Source organism: Sphaeramia orbicularis, chromosome 16, assembly GCF_902148855.1.
Source record: "Sphaeramia orbicularis chromosome 16, fSphaOr1.1, whole genome shotgun sequence".
In the NCBI taxonomy this organism is placed as follows: domain Eukaryota; kingdom Metazoa; phylum Chordata; class Actinopteri; order Kurtiformes; family Apogonidae; genus Sphaeramia; species Sphaeramia orbicularis.
In genome coordinates, this window is record NC_043972.1 from 20919133 (window position 1) to 20945690 (window position 26558).

A 26558-nucleotide genomic window follows, 5' to 3' on the forward strand; every position below is an offset into this window, starting at 1 on the left:
ATGACCATGAAAAGACAAAAACTGCATTTTACACCAATTATTTGCATGTATTGATAGGCTTAATGGATCAACAGGCATTAAACAGTTTATATCAGTAAATCATTCATGGTCACTGGTGGATGCTTAGGCCTTTATGGGTTAATACCTGTTGTATTGTTTTGTTTTGTTTTTTTTTTTGTATTGTTGTATTGTATTGTTGTATTGTTTTGGTAATTGTTGTAAAATACAGTTTTTCGTCTTTTCATGGTCATCAGATATGACCCATTTGGATGTTCAGAAGCTCGGTAGTAAGCGTGGAAACACCATCATCTTCTACAACATTGATTCACCCGTAAAACACATGGACTTGGATCAATGACAGTGGATGGAGACATGTGGTTTATGTTCAGCTAATGATATATTTTGCTGAAAAAGTCATGTTTTCTTCAGTTTTGATATAATAACCCTCAACTTCAATCAGAGCTCGTATGAGCATCTATAGTAAAAAAAAATTACATATTGAAAAACAGCTGATTTTCACTGAAAAAAATGCAAAATACAGAGGATTATATTATCATAAATGGTGATAAATCACTTAGGAAATGTTAAATATAAAGAAAAAGTCATTTAGGAACTGCCACTAAAGTAGCACTGGGTCTTTATGGGTTAAAATCGAGGTAAAACTATGTAATAGACATCTTCTCCTTTTGTATTTTTGTCTGTTTGGTCCAAATCCAAAGCTGGAATATAAAGATGGATGTTTCATGCTGTTATGGAAACGTGAAACCACTGTTGGGTTTTATTTGTGGCACTTAATATCAATATAGTGTATACCAGATGTTGTTTATGAGAATGTGTTGAATTTTAGGAGCCTCATGATTTCAGCTTCTACCAACAGTGTCGTTTAAAGGCTTTAATCTGTTAATTTATTTTCTAGTTTAGCTGATAGTCACATCTTAAATGTCAAAGAAGACCTAATGAATAATAAACAAGGCCTTGAGGTGATATAAAAAATGCATGTGACAACGTATAGAAATCATTAAGTCAAACAAGACCCAGAGTGTTACATGTCATTTTAACAAGAACTACAAGTGTGACCACGATTCTTACATCAGCATCAGTTAGAACAACCTATCATCAATCTGGAATCAATGGACTATTAGACTCCAGAATCTTCTCAGTACGTGTTCTTAAGAAAAAGCAAAGGAACATTTATCAGCTCTGACAAGTCATTTCCAGACATATTTTATTGCAGGTTCCATGTGAAAAGCAGCATATAAGGTTGTATTTTATGCATGGCAGGGTAAGTGTACATATGTGTGTGCATGCGTTAGGGGTGGCCTTCTATAAGTCCTAATGGAGACGTGGATCACCTCCGGACTCTCAGGAGGACGAGGGACGAGCAAACGGTAACATGGAAACTCAATTAGGGTTTGATTCTGTGGTCAGGGAGGAAAAAGGTGGAAGAGGATGGAGAGATGAAGGAAGAGGAGATAGGAAATAAAGGAGAGAAGAAGAAAGAGGACGTAGAAGAAAGAGGAGAATATGGCTTAAAACCTCTACGTGGTAGGATAAATAGAGTTGAGAAGTTAACACTATATCTTTTATCTAATATTGCTCACTTTTGAATGTGAGAATAGAATAGAATAGAATAGAATAGAATAGAATAGAATAGAATAGAATAGAATAGAATAGAACAGAATACAATACAATACAATACAATACAACACAATACAATACAATACAACACAATACAATAGTTAGTAAATGGAAGGAAAAATATGGACTGACTGAAACCTGTTCAATCTGGATCAAAATAAAGTATACATTAGAAAAGTACACACTATACCACACTCAATCCATGAGCAGGTCAGCAAATATCAAAACCTATGTTGGGCCGAAAGGCTGTTATGACCAAATGGGTTGGAGAAGAACCTCCTTCAACACATCTGTGGAAGTCTTTGATATCAGACTATATTTCTCTGGAAAGACTTTATATTAGATTTTATATTAACAATCAGAAGGACGTCTTTACAGCAAAGCTATGAAAAGTGTTGGAATATCTGGGAACTCAGACTGCAACTACCTGAAACAAACCTAATACAGACTTTTGAGATCATCACTGTGGACATATTTCGGATCTGCTTTACATTTCATACAACCTGTATATACTGCGCTGGACTGTATAATTTTGAAAATGTTCAATAAAAAGAATGTTAAAAAAAAAACCCAAAACATTAAAACCAGAACTCATTAGACCACAGTCAAAACTGGACTGAACAAGAACACAAAGACCCAAACCAGGACCGACCAGATCGATGGCAGAAGATGCAAAATTACACCCAAAATCACAACCGAGTAGTAAAATAAGACTGGCCTAAACCAGACCTGATCATCTAAAGACTACTGCAGACCAGACTAGATTGGACTGGACTGATTACTGGACTGTACCAGACCAGACTGGAACCACAAGAGTTTTATGGATTTTCATTTGTTCTTTTAAATCTTTGAGTTAATATTTAATTGCACTTTGATGCAATGTGCATCCATCCGTCACTGATATTTGCTGTCATTACTAAAACATTGAAAAAGCGATACTTATGATCCCAATGTTTCCTGTTGTAGGATCAATAATCATATTACAAGATCATTATCTAAACTAAGTCATAAATGTGTATTACCTAGATTATCCTTCTTAAAAAAAACAAAAAAACAAAAAACAACTTCTAAAAATGACTCTAATCAATTAAAATGCACAGTATCTTAGATATTTTCCTTGCCTTGTATCTCAGCTTAAATATCCATTACACTGATGTCTGCATTTTGATTACTCTGGGATTTTTATGTGATTGTACTGATTGTGATTGTTAGGTCACTGCATAATGTGCTAACTTTTTACACATTTTCTTTATCATCTTATTGTACGTAATGCACAACTAAACTAAACTAAACTACAGCAGTTCTTCCATCTTTACATCTAGAGTACGATGTTATATTCACATTTATGCAAATAAATACACTAGGGAAATTAAGAAATATGGTCATAAAATAAGGGATGAGATAAGTAATTAGTTGTTAACCAGAGCTGTCACTTGTAGGATCACCACACATGAACTGAATCAAATATGTCTCTGTTTTATTATGAAAGCTGAAATGAATGTTTCTCTATATTTTAATGACACTTTAATAAATACATTTTAAATGATTTAGTCTACAAACATCTACAAGTATCAGTATCATTTTATGCAAAAACCACTTGGGTTTTATTTGGCACTTACACATTTAACCACAAATTGTATCACACATCACTAAGAATCTCATTTCAGCATTTTAACAACTGAGTCTATTTAATAAAACAGCTGTTTTTCATATTTGAAATGTCAGAGAAAACCAAAACCTAATGAATAAAAAATAGACCTTGAGGTGATTTTAAGGATGTGTTCTACACTGAGTAGAAATTATTGTCTCTAACATGAACTTCAGTGTTATCAGTCCCACATATTCAAATATTTTAGATACCAAATAATGTGCCAAATATAAGATAAGATAAGATAAGATAAGATAAGACTCACTCATGCTTTTAATATTGAATTAAAATAAAAAGTAAAGCAAAAGGGTTAAGTATCAGTTACAGTGCAATCCATACAGTTATTATGTCAGAAACTACACTGGAATAAAAAGAAGCGACATCACAGAGTTCAAATTTAACTATATAAGCAGTAAATTCCACTAAAGACTGTCTCTCTGCTCATAGTTTTTGTTAATTCTGTGTTAATACTGACGTCCAGCTGCTGCAGTGACACAAACTGGGGGTTTGAAGATCAAAAAACCCAGATCACATGAGACTTTAGAGCGACATAAATTAAATATGGCCGCTGTGTCCACAAAGCAGACTGATGCCATCGTTGCATCAGCCGTCGCTGTTCAGTTCCCAGCGAACTGGAGCTGAAACTAAGCGCTGGTTGGCAGCGGGGGATCCTGGTTTCCCACGGATGGGAATTGAGGCCCCCCGGTGCTGCGTTCAGGAGCCTCCACGGCCCCCGAGTTCAATCCATACAGACAAACAGGCCTGATTTCTATTGACACAACGGCAGAGAGGATCAATGGCAGTGGAGGAATGAAAGAGCAGGAGAAGAAGTGAAGTGTATCGAGGGAAAAATGAAAAAGAGAGAGAAATGGAGCAACAGAAAGACTAAAAAAGAAACAAAATCTGAACTGGAGGCTCAAAAATGAAGCCCTAAAAAGTGAACTGTTTCCCTTTGACTGATCTCTGCTCTTGATTAACGGATGGGAAAAGGCATCATGGGAAGTGGGGCAATCGGACGGGTCGAACTGGATTTACCAATAACTGGTAGCGTTTGTTTTAATCTGCTTCGAGGAGCAGACGGGTGGAGTTCAGCGTGAGAGATTCAGCAATCAGAGAAGTGCATTTGATGTGTGTGTGTGTGTGCGTGCATGAGTGTGTGTGTGTGACCGTCAGATTGGTTCTGCAAGAGTTACACCAGAAGATGAAAAGACGACAAGAAAGGCAGGAAACATGAAAGGACGGGCGAAAAACGCTGAAAAGAAGAAGAAAAAAATACTAGAAAGGAGAATTTCAAAGAGTAAATCTGAAAGAAAATCACCTGGAAAATAGAAAAAGGAGAGAGAATAGATAAAGATGGAAGAAAGAAAGAAATAATGGGTATTCTGGATGATGAAATTGGACTGGATCAGGCCAAACTGGAATAGATTTGGACCAGAACAGAACTGAAGTAGACCGGAACTATACTGACTAAAGTTATATACCAGACTAATGCCGTGTTTACACTATGTGGTAACGGCTCAACTCTATTCTGCCTTTTTGCGTTTCTATTACATAAAAGAACCTGGAATCTGGTACCTGGCACTACTTTTTAGTACTTGCTCGGCTGAGGTTCCAAAACGGGTGAAGAGATACTAAAATGTGGCGTATAAACACTGCAGACCACTGATTGGTCAGAGAGTTGTCTCTGCTTAATTGCGTCTACAAAAATTAAAATAAAAATAAAAAAAAATCAGGTTCAGAAGTTTACAGTAAATATACCGGTAGGCTAATCTATGATGACAGCCAGCAAAATGACACCGTGGTCAGTCGAGGAGGTTCAGACGTTTCTGTCCTTGGTGGCCGATAAAAAGACTCACTGTGAGCTTGGCGAGGAAACACGCAAAGAGCGAGTTTATCAGCAACTCTCTGAGCAGACATCATGGAAGTTACGCACAGCATCGCTATGACAACCAGGTACTCTGAAGTCAGTAGTATCATGTAATTAAATGGGCTCCAGGAGTAGTACCTGGTACCCAAGTCAAGTTGAGCCGGTTCCACGTAGTGAAAATGCGGCATAAGAAGACTGGACTGCATGAATTAAAACCAGAGCAGACACAAAAAAAGGCTCTTGATAGTAAGAGTTATTTTTTTGAGTTTTAACCCTGAGAGATTTTCATGTTGTGTTTTCACACTCAGCGTTATTGAAGCTTTGGCATCTTAAAAAAAACTGTTTGTTGTTAAGTATCTAAATGAGATGATAGTTTTCAGGGACATTAAACACCACAATTAGACACTCATCTATTCACAGCCTTGTTGTGTTGAACCCTTACAAACTATTATATTCACACGAAGAGAAAATGGTTTTGTAAATAGAAAATGAATAAGTAAGTGAGATCAGTTTGTATGAAGTGTAGCTGAGTTAGGTCAATGTAAAAATATCAGCACACGCTCTCAGGTATGTAATCTGTACATATATATATTTGTTTTACATCTTTTACATTTTCTTTTTACTTGTATTTTCCTTGTATCTACAGCATTACAAATTACCCTCTATGCTTAATAAAGATTCTCACAAAAACATGAGTGAGACTATAGTGACCCCATCCATCTGAAGTACTAATGCACATCTAAGTTTACAACCACCACTAAAGAAGAAGAAACACAGTATTCAGTTTTGCTACTTTTCTTTCCTGCAGTTCTATATTTCTGTTTTCACCGTTGCTTCAAGTCCAACATGTTGCCAAATTGGTGCAAGTCTGTTAAGTTCTGTTCGTCATAAACTTTTTAGGCAAGACGAGGCCAATTTATTTGTATAGCGCAGTTCATACACAGGGCAATTCACAGTGCTTTACAAAAACGGAAAAGAGACAAGTTAAAAATACACAATTACAATTAAAACAGAATCAGTAAAACATAAAAAATAATCAACTAAAATAAATTAAAAGAGAAGAGGTTTTAGTAAATACACTCATCGTGCTCTACTCCAGGAACTTTAACTTTACCTGAAATTTTGATTTTGAAAAAATTCTGCCGAGGTAAAATTTCACCAAAATTACCTAGGTAAAAAATTTTCCCTCAACCCAAAACTTTCCCTGAAAAAAGTTCCAATTAGGGAGGAGGGATTTTTAGATTCCCTGGAATTCTTGAGGGGTGGGGCTCTGTGCCGAAGAACACTGATTGGTGGAACACACTTGCAGCATTCCACACTTACATTCACCCATAAGTTTAACCCAGTGTGAGGCTGCAAACCTGTTTATTCCATTTCTACAAACTTCACTTTGTGTTTCAATCATTTAGGAAATGGAGAAAGAAGACAAGCTACGACAAGTTGATGTACGATGAGGTCCATTTGCTAAATACAGTCTTTTGAGCGAGCTGAAATTCTCTACAAGTGCACTGCAATCCTTTGTCCATTCCAATACTCTAAAAACTGTAATTGCCAAATACAGACAAAAGAAATTCAGCGAGACTTTGTATCGGCGACTTGAAACAACCAAACCTGATTTGATACATTTCTCAGAGTAGAATAACCTTTATTGTCATTGTATGTACAATGAAATTAGCAGCGCTGTATTAAGAAAAACATCAGTGCTACAAGAATAACAATAGAGTGAATATAAAATCACAAAACTAAAAATAAGTTAATAAGACAGAATAGAAATTTTACAAGTAACATAAGAATAGAGTTAAGTAGAATAAAAGTAAAATGGACAATATCAATTAATGCAAATTTATTGTATTAACAGTACGTGACAGTGTGAATATCTATGAACGTTATAAGAACTTTAAGTTGCGGTGGAAACAGGAACCACACAGATTACCAGGAAATCTTTTACCCTGGTAAATAAATCCCTGGTAATAAAAATTCCTGGGACTATTGGTAGAAAAGGGGCTTGTGTTTGGCTTCCCTCCCTCTGTTGAAACATGATCTCCTTCCTGTTGTTCTCTTTGGTTTATCTGTGCATTAGCGACTCCATTAGTCTATTTACAACACACAAAATATTACGCTCATCATGTTTTTTGTATAAATCAAACTGCACTAAGTTCTTACACCAGACCAGTGGAAAAAACAAAATCTGGATTGTTTATTTTTGGTATCAAAAATTAAGATGTAGTTACCATTTGTGAAGGTTTTTCTGAGCAAAAAGTTGAAGTATCATAAACTTCTTTTCCACAGAACCCAAACTCCCATTGGCTTTTGGTTGAGTGAAGCGGGGCGATGCTAACTTCTGGGTTCTGTATAAAAACACACCATCCCTCCAGTCCACTGCAGCTGCTCAGGCTTATTTAGCCACTGTGTGATGTTTGTGGGCTGTTTTTTGGAGGGCTGGTGGTAAATGGTTGGTGGGTTTTGGGCAGTTTTGGGACCTTTCTCTGGTAGATTTATTTAGACTCTCTTCCGTTGTACAGTTTGCGAGGAACCATCTCTTATTGTCGTCACGGCGACTAGAGAAGAAGAATCCTGTCTGATGTGAGAAACAGCGGCTGTCGTCTGAATTATGAATATCTGAGGACTTTTGTCAGGCATTAAAAAATAAAGCGGTGAAAGTTTAATGCGGCGCTTCGTTGATTATTGATGGAGGAACTCCAACACTGACAACTGTGGGAGTGTGATGTGTCTGCTCGGCTTTAAAACCATGTGGGCCTGTCTCTATTCTCTGTTTCATATGGACACTACATCTGTGGGTGTCCATATTTAATGGTGTAACTACCTGTAATGTTTAATTTTAGCGATACTTTAAAAGAGGCATTGTGACTTTTGAATTTTGCCCAGACTCAAAAATCTATTGGACAGATTGTTGTAAATTTATGTACACTTTTACCTATAAAGTTGGAATAATTTTGTTTTCAGATACATTCCTCCTTTTCTACCAATCAGTAATCACCTTTGACCAAGTTTAATGATTGTATACTTAGTCCCAGTTACACTTTATCTATCAACGATTAATCACATTGTCAGAGTTATTTCTTGAGATCAGGAAAAAAATATTTTATTCCAACTTTGTGGCCAATGACTTCCAATGATTGCCCATGCATGCTTGTAGTAAGAAAATATTATATACAGTATGTATATATGTATATATATATATATATATATATATGTATAGATAGATAGATAGATAGATAGATAGATAGACAGATAGATAGATAGAGATTTTTTTTTAAGTTTTAAAACTGTTAAAACAACCAACAAAATGTCTTTAATCGTTATATGACATCTTCAGGTTCATGGCTTAGGTCAGAATCACAAACTGACAACTAAATATTTTCTGTTTACTTTCAAGTTTCACAATCAAATTAAATCCATCAATAATGAATAGAAGGACCAGGTGAAATATCATCAAAAAATATTCCTCAAAAATTCCTCTGCTTTTAGCCTGTGAAAATAGAATAGGTGGGGTACACCCTGGACGTGTCACCAGTTCATCACAGGGCTGACATATAGAGACAAACAATCACCCCTATGGGTGATTTAGATTAACCTATCAGTGAATGTGTTTGGATGGTGGGGGGAGCCAGAGTACCCAGAGAGAACTAACGAAAACATGGGGAGAACATGCAAATTCCACACAGAAAGGTCCCACCCCTATCGACTGGTGTTGGAATCGAACCCAGGACCTTCATGCTGTGAGGCACGAGTGCTATCCACTGCACCACCGTATCTCCCAAAGTTATATTATTTCATATTATTTTATTTTATTTTATTAATTTTTATCCAAAACTTCCTTTTCCTGATTTGCATTCTAATTTAATATTTGTCAATTGTTGTTGATGTTCTGTTCCCTTGGGCAACATATGCCAGACTGACACACAGAATGTGAAATTGCCATGTTTGTTTATGTACAAAGCTTAATAAAAAAATAAAATAGAAAAAAAAAATCGAGAAACTTCACAGAAAAAAAAAACAAAAAACACCCTATGTGTCTCTATAAATGGACAGAAATGAACTCCCCAGCCTAGCGAGTTGTGCTATTGAAATGAATGCTGCACACCCATTGGTTAATACAAAACTGATGTGCTACAGTCTCTGTTAAATACCATAACTATATTAAACAGACCATCAGCTGACACAAACTATACAATCCCTCCTTTTGTTCCTGTCGTCCAGCTCTACTGCACATCTTCAGATCCCCTCAACTGGTTGGCATCAGGTGGGCGGAGCCTATTAATAGCTGCTGAGTGATTGACAGCTCTATCTGTCACCTTTAGGGCCTTGGTGTACATCTGCGGAGCCACTGGCTGTACATCTGCGGATCTGTGTATTTTAGTGAATGCATGTGCGTGTTTTGGGGAATGTGTGTGTGTACTTGTGTAAGTGTGTATGTGTGTTTTAGTGTGTGTATGTCAGCCGGCCTCTCGCTGTGATAAACCCTCAGCAGTTGTGACGGAGTGTGAGTATGTGTGTCTGATGTTTGAGCTTTCAACTTGTGATGGGATTTCCTCTGTGTGACTCTAATGTGTGTTTCAGTGTGTGTGTGTGTGTGTGTGTGCGTGCGTGTGTAAATCCAAATCTGTTATCTCCCACCATCATATGGAGTGACAGAGAATAATCAACAAAGGCAGAGAGCTGCACTGTGCTGACTTTAATATGAGTGTGTGCTCTGCTTTATCTACTATGAGTGCTCTTACGCTTTGTGTGTTTGTGCATACGGTATAGGTGTGTATGTGTGTATGTTCATATGCATGTGGAAAGATTTTACACTCGCAACACAGTGCAACCAATTTGATTCCTCTGATGTGTCACTGCAGCTGCAAATTAAGTCCTATCGCAAGAAGGCGTTTTGTGGGAAATTGCTGCAAAACGGGGCATGTTTTTTTCCCCAAACCCTTCCAGACTGTACTGAGTATCCAGGTGTGGCTGATATAGAACTAGTTAAGTCCCAGCATGCTTTGTTCTTTCAAGATACTGTAGGGGTCTGTAATTTCGATCTGAGCATCATTCTGTGCTCCACAGGTCGCAATTCAGTACTATTAAGATGAAAAGCTTCAAGTATTGATGCCAGAAGTGTAGTTAAGCCACTCACTGTGATCTACAGAGATGGTCAGTAGAGCTGCCAATCATACCAGGCCACACCCATTTTTTCCATCAATGACTTTAGGCTGTTTGATAAGATAGACAGAAAAATGGCAGTTTATTTATCTGTTTTGTATCACAAATCCTTATTTCCATCTTCAAACAGATCCAGACAGTGTTCTCTTACTCCACATAAGACTGTGAGTCATTTTTTTGCTCCTAAAGTTTGCAATTTAACACTTGTCTGTATTTGGTATTACAAAATAATTTAATTTAATTTAATTTACTTTAACCAAACACAAAGCAGCTACTGTTATTGGACATATTTAATGAAATCAACTGCATCGAGTAGTTTTTAGAACACATGCAGCCCAATAGCTGACCCTGACTGGCCCACATGAGGTCACTGGCAAATTAAAAGTCACTGCAAATATATATCATCATAATAGATGCAACCAATAGAACAACACTACTTTTATTTTGAAGGATCTGCTAAATTAACGTTTTTTCGCCCAAACTTTCCACACTTGTCATAAGGCTTATGCACTGATTGGTTTCAGCCTGTGAAGATGTCAGCTAACGGCAAAAAAAGAAAGATCAGAAAGACAAAGTCAGAAGTAAAGAAAAAAAAAAATGGAACTGAGAAATGCAAACAAAGCTGGATGCTTTTATTGTTTTTCATGTAAAGTTAATGTGGAACTGGTTTTGCACATTTTCAAAAATGTTTTTGTGAATATTTATTCAATAGTTGTATTCTGTGCTCCACATTGTTCATTTACTGTTTTTATAGATGCAAGTGTATTGATCCAGCCCTAAACAACTGTCAAATGTCTCATGTGGTCCCATATGAAAACTAGAAAAGCACTCGGAGAGCACAGACCTCTGCCAAGGCAGATCAGTCATTATATTAAATATTATATGTTTGGTTTGGATATTTTTGACCAAATGGACATTTTATTCCTATATTTGTTTAGCGAGTACTTTTAGTTGTCTCATACATAATAGCTCATTTAGTAGAAAATAAATTAGGAAATTGAGTACACAGGAAATATGGACTGATCAACCAGATGAAAACTACATAAAAACATTAAAATAATACTGCGTTTTTGCTTCGCCTATGTCCTATACTTTTCAGAATCAGTTTGACTCCCCTTGACTCTATACTACATTTTTTACATCTCCTTTGTCGCTATGACAACACTGAGGGACTACTATATCTGTAGTGGAAATATTTTATGGTTGCGAGTAAAACTGAGTTGAGCTGATACCTTCAGTGGAAAAGTGGCATCTGATTAAGAAAAGTCACGCCTCTATAAATGGATTTAAGGCACATTTTTAACGGCTGTATCACAACAAACATTATGGAAAAAACACCTGACAAATCTTTCTCTCTTTTGATAAAAAGTTTCACTTTTTAAAGACACGTTAATTTGGCTCCTGTCTCCTATCTTTAGTGTTAAATGTGTTGAATGAGTATCTGTTGTTCGAGGTGTTTCTGCTCACACTGTAAGCCTGGATGTCAAATATACTTAAAAAAAAAATTAGAATGCGCTTAAAAATATAAGTTAAGATAACTTTCGCTTGTTCCATTGTCAGATTTTTGTGTTTAAATTAAGCAAAAAAAAAAAAAAATCTTGAATTAAGCAAAAAAAATCTGCCAATGGAACAAGCGAAAATTATCTTGGTAAGATTTCTTGAAATAAGATTTTCAAGATGTACTGTCTAAAAATAAGTTCTTATATCTCACTGAAAAGTTACTCTTTAGGTGATTATGTCTTATTTTAATTGTGATGACATTTTGACTAGAAATGAGAAAAATACACTTGGGTAAGATTGAGATTTTTGCAGTGCATTACTAGACAATATTAAGTATAGTCAACTCATTTGTAGATATAGTTGAATGTGTGAATAAATGTAAGTTAAACAGATTTAAATTAATAAGTTTTAGTTATGACCACACCTCTTTTTCTTTTGACCACATAAATTGTCAACTGCCCATGCATGGTCTAGACATGCCAGTCTCAGTGCTTTCAGTCAAAGAATACTGCTATAAGAGTTTCGGTCCTTTTTATACAAGATACAACTCAAAAAAGTTCTAAGCGGCTGTCAGCTATCAATGATTGTTTGTTTTAACCGTGAGAGGAGTGTTTTGTTTTATTGTCCACCAGTTCCATTAACCTGTTCCACGGACATTTTCTCTTAGGTGTCCGCTAGTTGACTTGCTACTTTTCTCAGTGTTGGAGACTCTAAGCCCAGATAAGTTGAGTTTACTTTAAAAAATTGAGAAAAGTGGTTGCCTTAAAAAAATTAAATAATGATTAATTAACTTAAGTTCATTTCACTTAAAATCTTAGTTCAATGTGAGTTAAATGTATATACAATTTCATTAATATTACGTAATATTTTTAAGGCAACCACTTTTCTCAATTTTTTTAAAAAGTAAATTCAACTTATCCGGGCTTACAGTGCATAGTTTTCCTCCATATTATAGTACAACAGGTTGTGTGCACTGAGGAGGACTTGTTCCCTGATATCATCCATGTAAAAGTCTGCGTCAAATTCACTTAACATCACATTCTGTACATAAAAATCAGCCAGTGGTCAAATGTTTGAGGCCTAAACTTAAACTTTGTTAACCTTAAACCCAAATCTGAACCTTCAAACAGCCCTTTGAAGGCGTTAAAATGCAGAGATGTCTCACACAGACAATAATAAAGGTCATTTTCACTGAATAGAGTTAAGCCACTTTCTTTCTGTGATTATGCACTTGTGATTATCTACACACACTCACACACTCACACAGTTCCCTGCAGATGTAGCGACTCGGCCTGGTGATCAAAGCCTCAGATTTGCTCCATTGTGTGGATAAACAGGCAGCTTTTCACCCACAACCAGGACCACACTCATCCAACACAACAACACACACTCCCCACAATAAACACACACACATACACACACACACACACACTTCCACAATCTTCCAAAGCCACCACTTTGGCTAACTCTCAGTAAAATCCACACTTTGTTCCGGTGTTATGGGCCTCCTGAGCTCTGCAGCCCTCACATCATTAGAAATCCATTGTAGGCGGTGGTGGAGTTCACAGTTAAACTAATTGTAGCTAAAAAGCAAAGCTGCCCTGAAGCGTCGCAGCAAAATCGGCCGAAATACGCGGGACAAAGTGAGCCAGAACAGCTGCTGTAATTCATCCGAGGCATGTTAAATGAAAATATGGCCTTGACGTGATGATTCCTGGAGGAAAGTCCGAGTTGAGAGCGACAGCAGTGAGGTGAAGTGTGTTTAATACGACTGTGTGAGGTTTCTGCTTAAAATCTGAACCATCAGTCATCTGTGAAGGTGGTCAAATGGTAAATGGACTGAACTTATATAGTGCATTTTCTACACCTTCATGGTGCCAAAAGCATTTTACAATTCCTCACATTTACCCATACACACACACACACACACACACACACACACACACACACACACACACACACATACACCAGTGGACAGCTGCCCACTGGGAGCCCTACTGTCTTGCACATTGACAGTCAGAGCCAGGATTTGAACCGCCGACCCTTTGGTCATTGGACAACCCACTCTACCAACTGAGCCACAGCCACCCCAATGGCAAATGTGTATATGTATATTTGTCATTTATTTCCATACAAACAAACTAAATATTATTATGACATCCACAGCAAACTGTCTGTGGCAGCATATAAGTTTAAAGACAGGTTAAAGTCTCATTTGGATTAAAAAGTTCACAATGAAAAAAGTGGAAACTTACATCTACTTCGGGGCTGCACAATATTGGAAAAAACTGACATTGTAATTTTTTTAAACCCTGCGATATAAATATTGCGATATGAAAAAATACTCAGGAAGATATAATAGCTGTGTGACGCCAACATAAATGGTCAAACAAATTAGTTGTATTTCCTCTTGTTGTGGCGACAGCTGTAAGGCACTGTCGACACAGAACACGTGTTTCAATATCATCCTTCTTGTAGCCGAAATAATTCCACATAACTGACGTTGCTTTTGTTTTTGGCACCAAGTCTTTGTTTTCGGTGATTTTCTCTTGTTTGTTGCTCATTTTTTCAATGTTGTTACCAGCGATTCATTCCATGTGCAGGGGGCGTGGTCTGTTTCAGCAAACTGATTAAGAATGAATGTGATTGGTGGATGGCTGCGTGCAGTGTGTGTCAGGTACCCAGGTTGAAGTTAGACGAGAGCACATTGAGTTCATTTGCCTCCTACATTGCAGGACCTGCGATGTGACTATTGTGCACACGTACATTGTGATGACGATGCTCAAACGATATGTTGTACAGCTCTAATCTACTTTTAATGCACCAGTTTGTAATCCTTCCCCTTGAAAATAACATGATTAGACAAGAAACAAGTAGGGGTGTGTATCGGCAAGAATCTGGTGATACGATACAAATCACAATACTTGGATCATGACACGATATATCACAATATATCATGATACTGTTAAAAAGGCAATTTTTTGTTTGTTTCTTTTTTTAAAATTATTATTTCTTGGAAGAATTGAATTCCACCAGAAATATGCACAAATACTAAGCACATTTTTATGTGATCACAACAGGATCTAATGCAGTATCACAAAATGTTCCTGTATTAAAACTTAAATGTTGTTTTACAGACATTACAGTTTCAGATCCTGTTCAAATGTTCATATTCTCCTAGTTCAGAACTAACGTCAGAACATTATTTTAGTTTAATCCCAACAAAGGAACTAACATCTGCCTCTCAGACAGTAAAAAGTGCTTTTAGGATGTTTCAAATAACCATTATTTAATAAAACAGTGTTAAATAATAATAAATAAGAGATAAATAATAAACAAAACCAAAAAAACAAATGAACCTTCGCCATATCTGCATTTGAATAAATACCTAAAAATATCGATACAGCACTTTTCAATATCGATCCAGTATTGTGAAATGAAATATCACGATATATTGAAGAACCGATATTTTCTAACACCCCTCGAAACAACCCTATAGAATTCTGTTGTAACTGAACATTTTTTGGTTTTGGTGTAACATCTTCAGTGAATAATGAAGTAGCATTTATGATGTTGATGAAATAGTGAAAAAAACATCATGATATAGGCTAAAATGATTTGTTATCTCACATTATGCAGCTCATATGTGCGTTTATGTTTTCCTACAAACCCGATGAAGGCCTTTGTCATAAAATTGCAATAAGAAGTGAGACAGTGTGACTTCTTGCTGTAGTTTCATATTTTATGTACCGATGATGAGTGTCTGCTGACTGGTTCTTTTAAGGTCTTTGTGTTCAGTTCAGTCTGTGAGCGGCTGCTGCTGCAGGTTCACTTAATGTGTTGAAGTGATTCGGATGCTGAGGATCTGTTTGACTAATGAGAGCATCTGTCCACACACAGTCCCTGAGTGACGTCCCAGGAGGAAGGAAACTCTGTTCTCTCTTCACTCTCATCACAGATTCTGTCATCTCCAATCTGCCTCCTGTCCCATCTCCATGACAACGCATCACATCTTCACTCCGGTGACTGCACGCATCGTTGTTGTCGTCATCGTCGTCATCCCTCTCTGAGACTCTCACCTGCCACTTTTCACAAAGGTCAGAGGTCACACAGCAGACAGGTGTAACAGCAGATGATGGTGTTCAACATGAGGTTTAAGGGCCCATGGGGGTCCTGAAGAGCCATCTAAGAGTCCTTAACATTCCGATCTTCACAGGGGTCCTTCATGGTCCCAAAAGAAAAAGTTTTCAAGACTTTTTTTCCCCCCAGCTGACAGTATTTCCTCTGTTAAATGTTACCCTAAAACTTCAGTATGTTGTCAAATGGCTCTACTTGAAAAAAATTACTAAAATTTGTTCTATATTATGCATATTTTATTGTTTATTTATTCACTTTTTTTGTTTTACTTTGGTTTTCCTTTTCCTTTCCTTCAAAATAAATATTATTTTCAACAATAGCTGTCTGTTTTCTGGAAATCCTTGTCCTTATTACAATCCTTAAAACTCACCTCATTCATACCACCCTCGTCGTTTAAAAGATCAGTGAGAGATACACTTCTGGACCACTGCACCTGTTTTCAGCTTTTCTATTTGTTATATGTCATTGAAATTGGTTCTGCTGTCCATCTTGTTTGTTTGTTTGTTGTATATAATCTGTTTTGTTGTCTGCTGTACATGCAACTTGTGCGGCTACTTATTCTGTTTGTATGCTGCCTCTTGGCCAGGTCGTTATTGTAAGTGAGAATCAGTTCTCAACTAACTAACCTGGTTAAATGAAGGTTAAATAAATAGATACATTCATTGCTTGAACTTAATGATTTTTTCCCACTTTCTCAAAATAAAAAAATATTTTGATCTTTTGCAAAATCTACATTGATGATGTCCTCTTAGGTGCAGTTTATGTCTTGACTTTATTTGTTATGTTTTTGCCTATTTCATCTTTATTTTATTTAAAACCTGTTCTGACTCTTGTGCTTGTATCTGCTCCTCCAGAAGCTGCAGTATTTAGTGCTGTTCTCCTAGAAAAGTGCCGTGACAATAAAAGCTTTTTAAATCTGAGTTTAAAACAGATGGGTGAGGGGTGTCATGTAGTTGGGTTTTTTTTTTTCAGGTTGACATTTCTTATGCTGCTCTAAACTCTCATATCGTTAAACTGAAGCGAAAACCCTTGAAAATGACCAGAGTTGGAGTTATGAGGTTTCTCCACATGACAAACGTTGTTCTCATTATGTCTGACTTCATCTTCTTCTGAGCTCCTGTTGGACGAAGCAGCATAGTGAAGATGACTCACATCAAAGACAGTCAGAGAGATGTTAACGCCTGACTCATCCTCATCACTGTGGATGTGTGTGTGTGTGTGTGTGTGTGTGTGTGTGTGTGTGTGTGTGTGGTGTTCATATCTACTCACACTTAAGCTGGATTTACACTTTACACACCGGGTTAAAGGAAACCCCAGTGGAGGTGACCTGTCCTGTACTGACATGACGGAATTTCCACACAAAACATCATTTTCATGTTCTTAAAGGGATACTTCACACTGCAGTTGTCTGAGGTGGTTATATCTATAGTTGAACGCAACATACAGGGTGGGGAAGCAAAATTTACAATGTTTTGAGGCAGGGATTGAAAGATAGTGTATGACCAATTAGTTTATTGAAAGTCATGAGAATTTATTTGCCACAAGAAAATTTACATAACAGAAAATGTTTTTATTCTGTGTGTCATCCTTCTTTCTCAATAACTGCTTTCACACGCTTCCTGAAACTTGCGCAAGTGTTCCTCAAATATTCGGGTGACAACTTCTCCCATTCTTCTTTAATAGTATCTTTAAGAAAGTCGACATTGCTGTGTGATGTTCTATTGGTAGCATGTTCTAAAACGTCCCAAATAGCAGAATCCAGAGGGTTTAGATCTGGGCTAGAAGGCGGCCATAAACATGATTCCCAAAAATTGCTAAAGTTGGATTTGTTGCTGTTGTCAACAAGTGTTTTGGTGTTCTTGTGTAAGATTTTAACTTCAAATCATATTTTACTGCATTTCTAACGGTCTTGTTGTCTACCTCAAGTTCAATTGCCATTTTTCTCATGGATTTGGTTGGATCCTTTAGGATTTTGGATTTGAGAGCTTTAATAAAAGCTTTGGTACGTTTTTTGTTGCTTCCTCCACTTCCAGACTTTCTTGTAATAGTTTTGCTCATAGTCATTCTCTTCTTTACATTATAAACAGTCTTTATGGACACTCCAACTATTTTTGAAATCTCCTTTGGTGTGACGAGTGCATTCAGCAAATCACACACTCTTTGACGTTTGCTTTCCTGATTACTCATATGGGCAAAAGTTTCTGAAAAGGTATGGATCAGAGTGTTAGGTATGATTATGACATCAATATATGTTTGGTTTCAAAACAATTGACGTAGTGCCTGCTGAGAAAAAACAACTAAATGTTCATTGTAAATTTTGCTTCCCCACCTTGTACAATGTAAATAGTCATGAAAATAAAGAAAAAGCAGGTGGGTCCAAACTTTTGACTGGTAGTGTACATGCATGGTCTACTGCATCCCACAATGCATTATGGTTACTCACTTCTTCTTCTTTTGTAAAGTACCATAAGTAAAACATTATCACCATCTGCTGTAGGAGCTCACTTTTAAAAGACATTAAATATGAATAGACAGCTGAGGAGATGTAGGCAAAAACTATGGAATTATTATGGTGTGATATACGATACTATAAAAATATTTTAGGCCATCTTTAGTTTTGCTGTTTTTGCAGAGTTCAACTGAGCATACATATTTATTATTCGTTCTCTTTAGATACAACAAGAAAATACCAAAAATATGTGTCCAGCCTTAAAAGACACATAAAACTGAACTACACTGGCTCTAAAGGTTAAGAAATGTTCCTCTGTCATGTGACCCCTGACCTCATGACAAGAAGCAGCACAATTAGAAACATCTGACATGTGTTGAATGGAACCTGGTATAAAACATCAGAAAAGTAATGCAGTAAATCTCATATTGTCTGAACAAAAGTGTAAAAGATATATTAAGTGCAAGGAGGTCACGCTAAATGCTAACACTTTGGTTTATAGAAGGTGACTTTTTTCCTTGCATCTTTAGTTGTTGCTGCTGTACAAACTTCACACGTATCCAGATTGGATCTTAATACAGAGACTGAGTAATGCATATGTGCGGTCCTTAGAACTTTACTAAACCAGCAAACCCAACATTGGACTCGGACTTTTGCACAGTACTGTTTTTCAATACAAATAATCAGCTGACAGGTAATTGTTTTCAAGGTGAGAAGCTCCATGGTCACGTGACTGTCTTGTAACTACATTGTACTGCATACATACATTTAGGACAGGATGATAAAATTATCACATATTTTTATATCATGATAATTTTATTTATTGTGATATTGTGCATGGAAAAAATGAAAAAAATCATATGAAATAAATGGTGCTTGTGGCGACTTAAAGCGTCTGTGTTGCCATACGATTAGATATAATATCGGGGAGGATCTGGTTGATTTTCTTTTTTAATGTCCCAGCAGCATTCACAGTACAATTCTATAAATAATCAGCTAGATGACTGCCTTTGATGATGCTAGGTTAAATATACATCTATATCCATTCATTGGGAAGTTAACAGATTCACATGCAACAGCAAAGACAGCAAAGACAGGAGCTGGACTTGTTGAAGAGTCCATTGTGACCTGATGGTCTAGGCAAGGCCCCACCCCTTCCAGGAAGTACTGTGTTCACACTGCAAAAATCCATCTTACCAAGTGTATTTTTCTCATTTCTAGTCAAAATATCTCATCACACTTAAAATAAGACATAATCACCTAAAGAGTAACCTTTCAGTGAGATATAAGAACTTATTTTTAGACAATAGATCTTGAAAATCTTATTTCAAGAAATCTTACCATAATACAGGGTGACCCAAAAAAAACAGGAATTTTTGAAGTGCGTATTGACAGGCATGAGCAAGTGGCAGCACTGCGAGACAGTGACCTTGAGCAAGTAAACACGCCCCCATTTTAGTAACCATTGGCGGCTGTGCGAGAATTGTTCGGTAACCGTGTGATCTCAAGATTCGGTAATGTTCCCTGGCCCCCTAGATCGCCAGATTTGTCCGTTTGTGATTTTTTCGTGTGGGGCTATCTCAAGAGTAAAGTGTACACGACTCGACCAAGAACTCTGGATGAGTTAAAACAGAGAATTCAGGATGAAATTCACAGTATCCCAGCTGAGATGTTGCAGCGGTCAATGAGGAATCGCAACAGCAGATTTCAAGAATGCATTCGTACAGGAGGATGCCATCTACAGGAAGTAATTTTTAAAAAATGGAAATTCCATCATTGTTTCTTAAATGGCATGTTTTAAGGTTTCAATTACTATGAATAAAATATTTTTCTTCCATCACTCTTGGTTTCATTGGATTGTTAAAAAGTTCCCGTTTTTTGTGTCACCCTGTACTTTTCACTTGTTTCATTGGCAGATTTTTTTGCTTAATTCAATTTTTTTTTTTTTTTTTTTCGCTTAATTAAAGCAAAAATATCTGCCAATGGAACAAGTGAAAATTATCTTGGTAAGATTTCTTGAAATAAGATTTTCAAGATCAATTGTCTAAAAATAAGTTCTTATATCTTACTGAAAAGTTACTCTAGGTGATTATGTCTTATTTGAAGTGTGATGAGATATTTTGACTAGAAATTACAAAAATACACTTGGTAAGATTTTGATTTTTGCAGTGTGTCATCAAACTTATATTTTTAAGTGCATTCTAATTAACCATTTGATTATTCTTCCTAAAAATCAAAGAGGTTCAAGCTATTAAATATTTGTTTTTGCCCATTTTGTATACAAAACATCAGTCATAAATACTTAAACCTATACGTACACATTACCAAACCAGTACTGAATGAATGCTCCTAGCTCTAGCTGTGCTGTTATTAGCTCATGTTTCTTATATGTATGGGTGTATAAGTCAGTGGAGTACCTATAGTAGATCGCTGTCAGCATTGACACATGTACCAGCGTGGTGGAAAATTCAACATAATATAAAGAATACAGTTTAAAGTTCACCAGAAACAATGGCTTATCTGAGTGTAGTTTGCATACGTTGTATTGAGGTTCCACAATTTTACAGTCTACGGAGGCTTTTATCTCAGTGTGCAAATCCGACTCACTGTGTCTGAGTTGGGTTGTGAACTGTCAGAATTACCATAAGGCTGTTTCTAAATCATTCACTACCTTCATCTCGACCTACAGTTCATTTTACATCATGGAAAGCACTATACGTAGTCTAGGGATGTAACGGTATAACGATAAACCACGGTAAAATTTCCGGCACTTAGTATTACCGTTTAAATTCTAATTATCCTGATAACCATGTTTGATTACCACACTTCCGGAGAAAACGCCGATGTAAAGATCTGCTTTTATGTCAAATATTTGAGTATAGTTTTAATTTATTACAATTTAAATTTTATATACCTAATACTCGGAACCAATATTCACTTTTAAAGTCTTTGAAAAGGTTCGTTAAGCATCTTTGTGTTATTTATGCAATAAATTATATACATTTTTCAAATTGGATTTTATATATTTTTTGTGTTTTTTGTCCTTTTATGTTGATATAGTAGGTTAAAGTGAAAAAAATAATAGACAGATGATATAAATGAAGTTGTGCTGAAAAAAAAAGATACCAAATATGGGTATAGTAAATATTTGTTTATATAGTATATAAAGGCAAAATCAAAAGTACTGAAAAATGGACAAAACAGGCTCAGACCACTAAGGGTTAATATTTGAGTGTTTCTGCCAACATAAAGTACATTGTGCGTATTATTTTATTTGTTTTTTTTTTGGTGTTTTTTTTTTTTTTTTTTCAAAATACAACTTGGTTAAATTATTTCAGTGTGTCTATAAATACTTTTTGGACATTTTGAGCACCATTTCCACAATACTGCGATAATAATGATAACTGCGATAATTTTTTGTCACAATAACCGTGCTATGAAATTTTCATATGGTTACATCCTTAACGTGGTCTCATCCATAATGCTTTGCTTCCAGTACATTGTCCCAGATTCATGTGAGATCTATGGAAATGATGTACAATTCAATAAATGTCATAGTTTGATGTCTGTTTTTGCTTGAATATGTAATATCGTGTTGTGCCCTGTTGTGATATACATTATTATACTGTCTTTAGGTTTTACTGTTGTGTTGTATATTGTGATGTTTCACAAACATTCATCATTATATTATGTTTGTGAAATGTTCTGCAGTTTGTTAAGTGTTGGTTTAGTCTTTTATGTTGTTTTTGTCTTGTCAAGTAAGAACTCAGACGATGTTCATTTCCTTTTATTTGATGTATTTTTGTTAAAGTATGATGGGATTCACAACATAAACCCAATTTTTACTGATTTTCTCAACAATCAGCATCAGTCTGTCATCATCAGATCCTGTTCTCACATTGTCAGATTGCATTTGATGAAAACAGCAACTGTTATTGAAATACTGAAGTTGTTCTTTCATGGAAAATGCCTCTGGATAAATACAAGAACGGATGCTGGCTCACTGTAATGATGCTGCAATGATGCTCTGGTTTAAAGTAAGTTCCTACATAAAACATAAATCTGTTTCAGAATTATTAGCATAAGGGTCAAATGAGGATGTCTGCAGATTATTAATTAAATGTAAAACCGAAGAGGGAAGAAAAAAAACTAAAAAAAAAAAAAAAAAACAGCAGCTGCAGTGAGTAAAGATGGACAGAGCGAGGGATGGATGGAGACAGAAAACCATGAGGGAGGAGGACAAATGGAGGAGGAGAGGCTCAGTCAGAGTGATAAAGATAACACTGAGACACGACAGAAGAGACAGACAGAGGATGGACTAATGGAGCTCAACTCTCCTCCATAATGAAGCCCGAAAGTTTGAGGAGCATCGCTTAATAAGAAAGTCAAATCCCAGAGAGGAGAAGCAGCAGATCAGAGAAGGTCTGCAACTTTAACCTCAGCTTTAGAAAGAAAGAACACATTACATGGCACGATGTGTCGGCTGGCTCAGAGGGATGAGGAGGAGAGGGAAAACAAAGAGGATGATGAGGAGAGGAGGTGACAGAGTGATGGGAAAAGGAGGATGAGGAAGGAAAAGAAGAGGAAGATGACAGCGAGATAAGGATGTGAAATGAAGCAGAGGAGACAAAGAGAGGAGAGAAGAGGGTAAAGGAGGAGGAAACCAAACACAGAAAATAAGTGAATAAAGGCAGCAAGAGGAGAGAGAGCAAGAAAACTTAAACCACTAAAGAAAGAAGAGAAGTGACTAAATGAAAGCATAGGTGAAGTGATCTTCTGGTCAGATCATCCAGCCTTCACATCCATCATATAAGGCAGGGGTGTCAAACTCGTTTTAGTCCAGGGGCCACATTCAGCTAAATTTGATCTGAAGTGGGCCGAACCAGTAAAATCATAACATAAAAATATACAAATAATGTCAACTCCTAACTTTTCTCTATGTTTTAGAGCAAAAAAGTAAATTTACATCATGAAAAGGTTTACATCTGCAAACTATCCTTTCAAAAGATGTGAATAACATGAACAAACTGAAAAAATAAGTGTAATTTTAACAATATTCTTACAATATTCTGCCTCAGTTTATCATTTACACACGTACATTATAACTTACAGATCACAGTGGATCTACAAACACACAAAACATTGAGTAACAGGCAGAATCTAGTTAAAATTGTACTTACCTCTCATAAGACATTTCAGGTTGCTCATGTTTGTTCAGGTTATTCACATTTGCGAAATTATATTTTATTTTAGTGTAAATACATGAAAATATTTACATTTACAAAGAGAAGAATTTGGAGTTGTCATTATTTATATGTTATTATGATAGTATTTCACTGAATCCCGCCCGCTTGAGATTGAATTGGTCTGAATGTGGAACCTGAACTAAAAGGATTGTTAATATTTTAGTGTAATTTTTGCATTTCACAAATTCATCCCAGGGGCCGGACTGAACCCTTTGGCAGGCCGGATTTGGCCCCTGGGCTGCATGTTTGACACCTGTGATACAAGATATATAAAGATGGGATTTTTAGCCATATTAAGGCTTTTTTAACCCATAAAAACCCAGTGCTACTTTTGTGTCAGTTCCCAAATGAACTTTCCTCTATATCTAACCTTTCTTAAGTGATTTATCACCATATATTATCATAATATTCTCTGTAGTTTGTATTTTATCAGGATAAATCAGGTATTTTCCTGAATTAAATTTACTGATCATAAAGATGTTCATTAAAGCTCAGATTAAAGTTGAGGGTTATTATATCAAAAACAGAGAAAACTCAAGACAAGCTGACTTTTTCAATAAAATATATTATTAATTGAACATAAACTAAGCGTCTCCATCCATGTCATTGATCAAACTCCATGGGTTTTACTAGTGAATCAATGTAGAAGATGACAGTGTTTCCGTTCAGAGCCTCTGAACGTCCAAATGGTCATATCTGATGACCATGAAAAGATGACAAACTGTATTTTACACCTATTATTTACATGTACTGATAGGATTAGTGGGTCAAAAGGTATGAAACAGTTTAGATCAGTAGATGGTTTTGGTCGGTGATGGATGTTTGGGTCTTTATGGGTTAAATAACATTTTAACCATTTTAAACCCTTTTTTTTTTTTTTTTTTTTTTTTAATTAAAATGAAAATATTAGATGAGAGACTGGAGCATGTTTACAGCCTGTTTCTGTTTGTTGTTTGTATGACACTAGCCAAACATGTTAAATTATTACAATTATTACATTTCACTCTTGAGGTAATTTTGCACAGGCACTGTAACAGACAACCGCTGAGGTACTCGTTGCCATGGTAATTAACTTTCACTTCTGCCTGCGTGCACTGTTTAATAGACCTTCTTCACCTCATGGATGTATTATGTTCTGTCATGTTGTCTGTTTGCTCCATCGAGTCATCAGTCCTGAAGTTATTTTTCACCCTGTGAGAAGATGTACGTTTTCTGACAGAACTGGAGATTCTGAGCAGACCTGAAGTGAACATGGGCCAATTTCTGTCATTGTAATAAAAACACAGATTCACACAGAGACAGGCTAAGGTGACAAATTATTGGCTGACTATGAAATGTCAGATTCGTCAGGGGAAATAATATTTAAGTTTACTACAGACCAACATTACTAATGCTAGCAGGTCTTATTTTATGTGGAGCATCACATTCTATACCATTAATGGGAATGAATTTGTCTGTCACATGTTCATATGCTGCATTTTAGAATGTGCTGTTATGTATTATCTCTCTTGTGCCATGTACTGTCTAGGTGTGTTTTAAGCAAGACCAAAACCCTCTACTGATATAAACTGTTTAATACCTGTTGATCCACTAATCATGTCAATACATGTAAATAATTGGTGTAAAATGCAGTTTGTCATCTTTTCATGGTCATCAGATATGACCCATTTGGACGTTCAGATGCTCCGTAGTGAACGTGGAAACACCGTCATCTTCTACAACATTGATTCACCAGTAAAACCTGTGGCGTTGGATCAATGACAGTGGATGGAGACACTTGGTTCAGTTAATGATAGATTTAACTGAAAATGTCACTTTTTCTTCAGTTTTCTATGTTTCTGACATTTGAGCTTTTATGAACATGTACATAACAAGAAAAGCACTCGGAGAGCACAGACCTTCGCCAAGACAGATCTACCCCCCCCCCCAATCACCACCAAAATTTAATCACTTCTTCCTTGTGCCAGTATCAACATTTCCTGAAAATTTCATGAAAATCCATCCATAACTTTTTGAGTTATCTTGCGAACAAACAAACAGACAACCACGCACACATGCAAACACACAAAGCCAAGTAGTCACAGTACCTCCTGGTGGAGGTAATCAGTGAAATAAATATAGGAAAATACATGATTTTCACAAAGAAAAAAACAAACTAGAGAGGATAATATTATAATAAACGGTAATAAATGACTTAACCCATAAAAACCCAGTGTTATTTTTGTAGCAGTTCCTAAATATTAATTAATGTTAATTAGTGTTAATTAATATTAATTAATTAATTATTAATTAATATTATTTTATTTTTCTTAAGTGATTTATCACAATTTATTACGACATAATCCTCTGTATTTTGTGATTTTGCAGTGAACATCATGCATTTTTCTACATTTAAATTACTGATCATGTAGATGTTCATAAAAGCTCAGATTAAAGTTGAAGGTTACTATATCAAAAACAGAAAAACTGAAGAAAAAGTGACTTTTTCAGCAAAATATATCAATAACTGAACATGAACCAAGCATCTCCATCCACTGCAATTTATCAAACTCCATGTGTTTGTCTGGTGAATCAATGTTGTAGAAGATGATGGTGTTTCCACATTCACTACGGAGCCTCTGAACGTCCAAATGGGTCATATCTGATGACCATGAAAAAATGACAAACTGTATTTTACACCAATTAATTACATGTGTTGACAGGTTTAACGGTTCAGAAGTTATTAGACATTTTAGATTAGATGATTTAGATGATGGTTTTTGTTGTCGGTGGCTGTTTGGGTCTTTATGGGTTAAAAAAGGTTAATTCATTTGGAAAATACCACAAAAGTCACACTGGATCTTTATAGGTTAATGTGTGTTCCCTGCCCACAGACCACAGATGTCAATAATCTTATAACTAACCCAACAG

General features: G+C 36.1%; 1 protein-coding gene across 1 annotated transcript in view; it reads right to left on the reverse strand.

Annotated features, from left to right (window-relative positions):
• LOC115435949 (neural-cadherin) overlaps positions 1-26558 on the reverse strand; it is a 241626-nt gene that overhangs the window by 159453 nt on the left and 55615 nt on the right.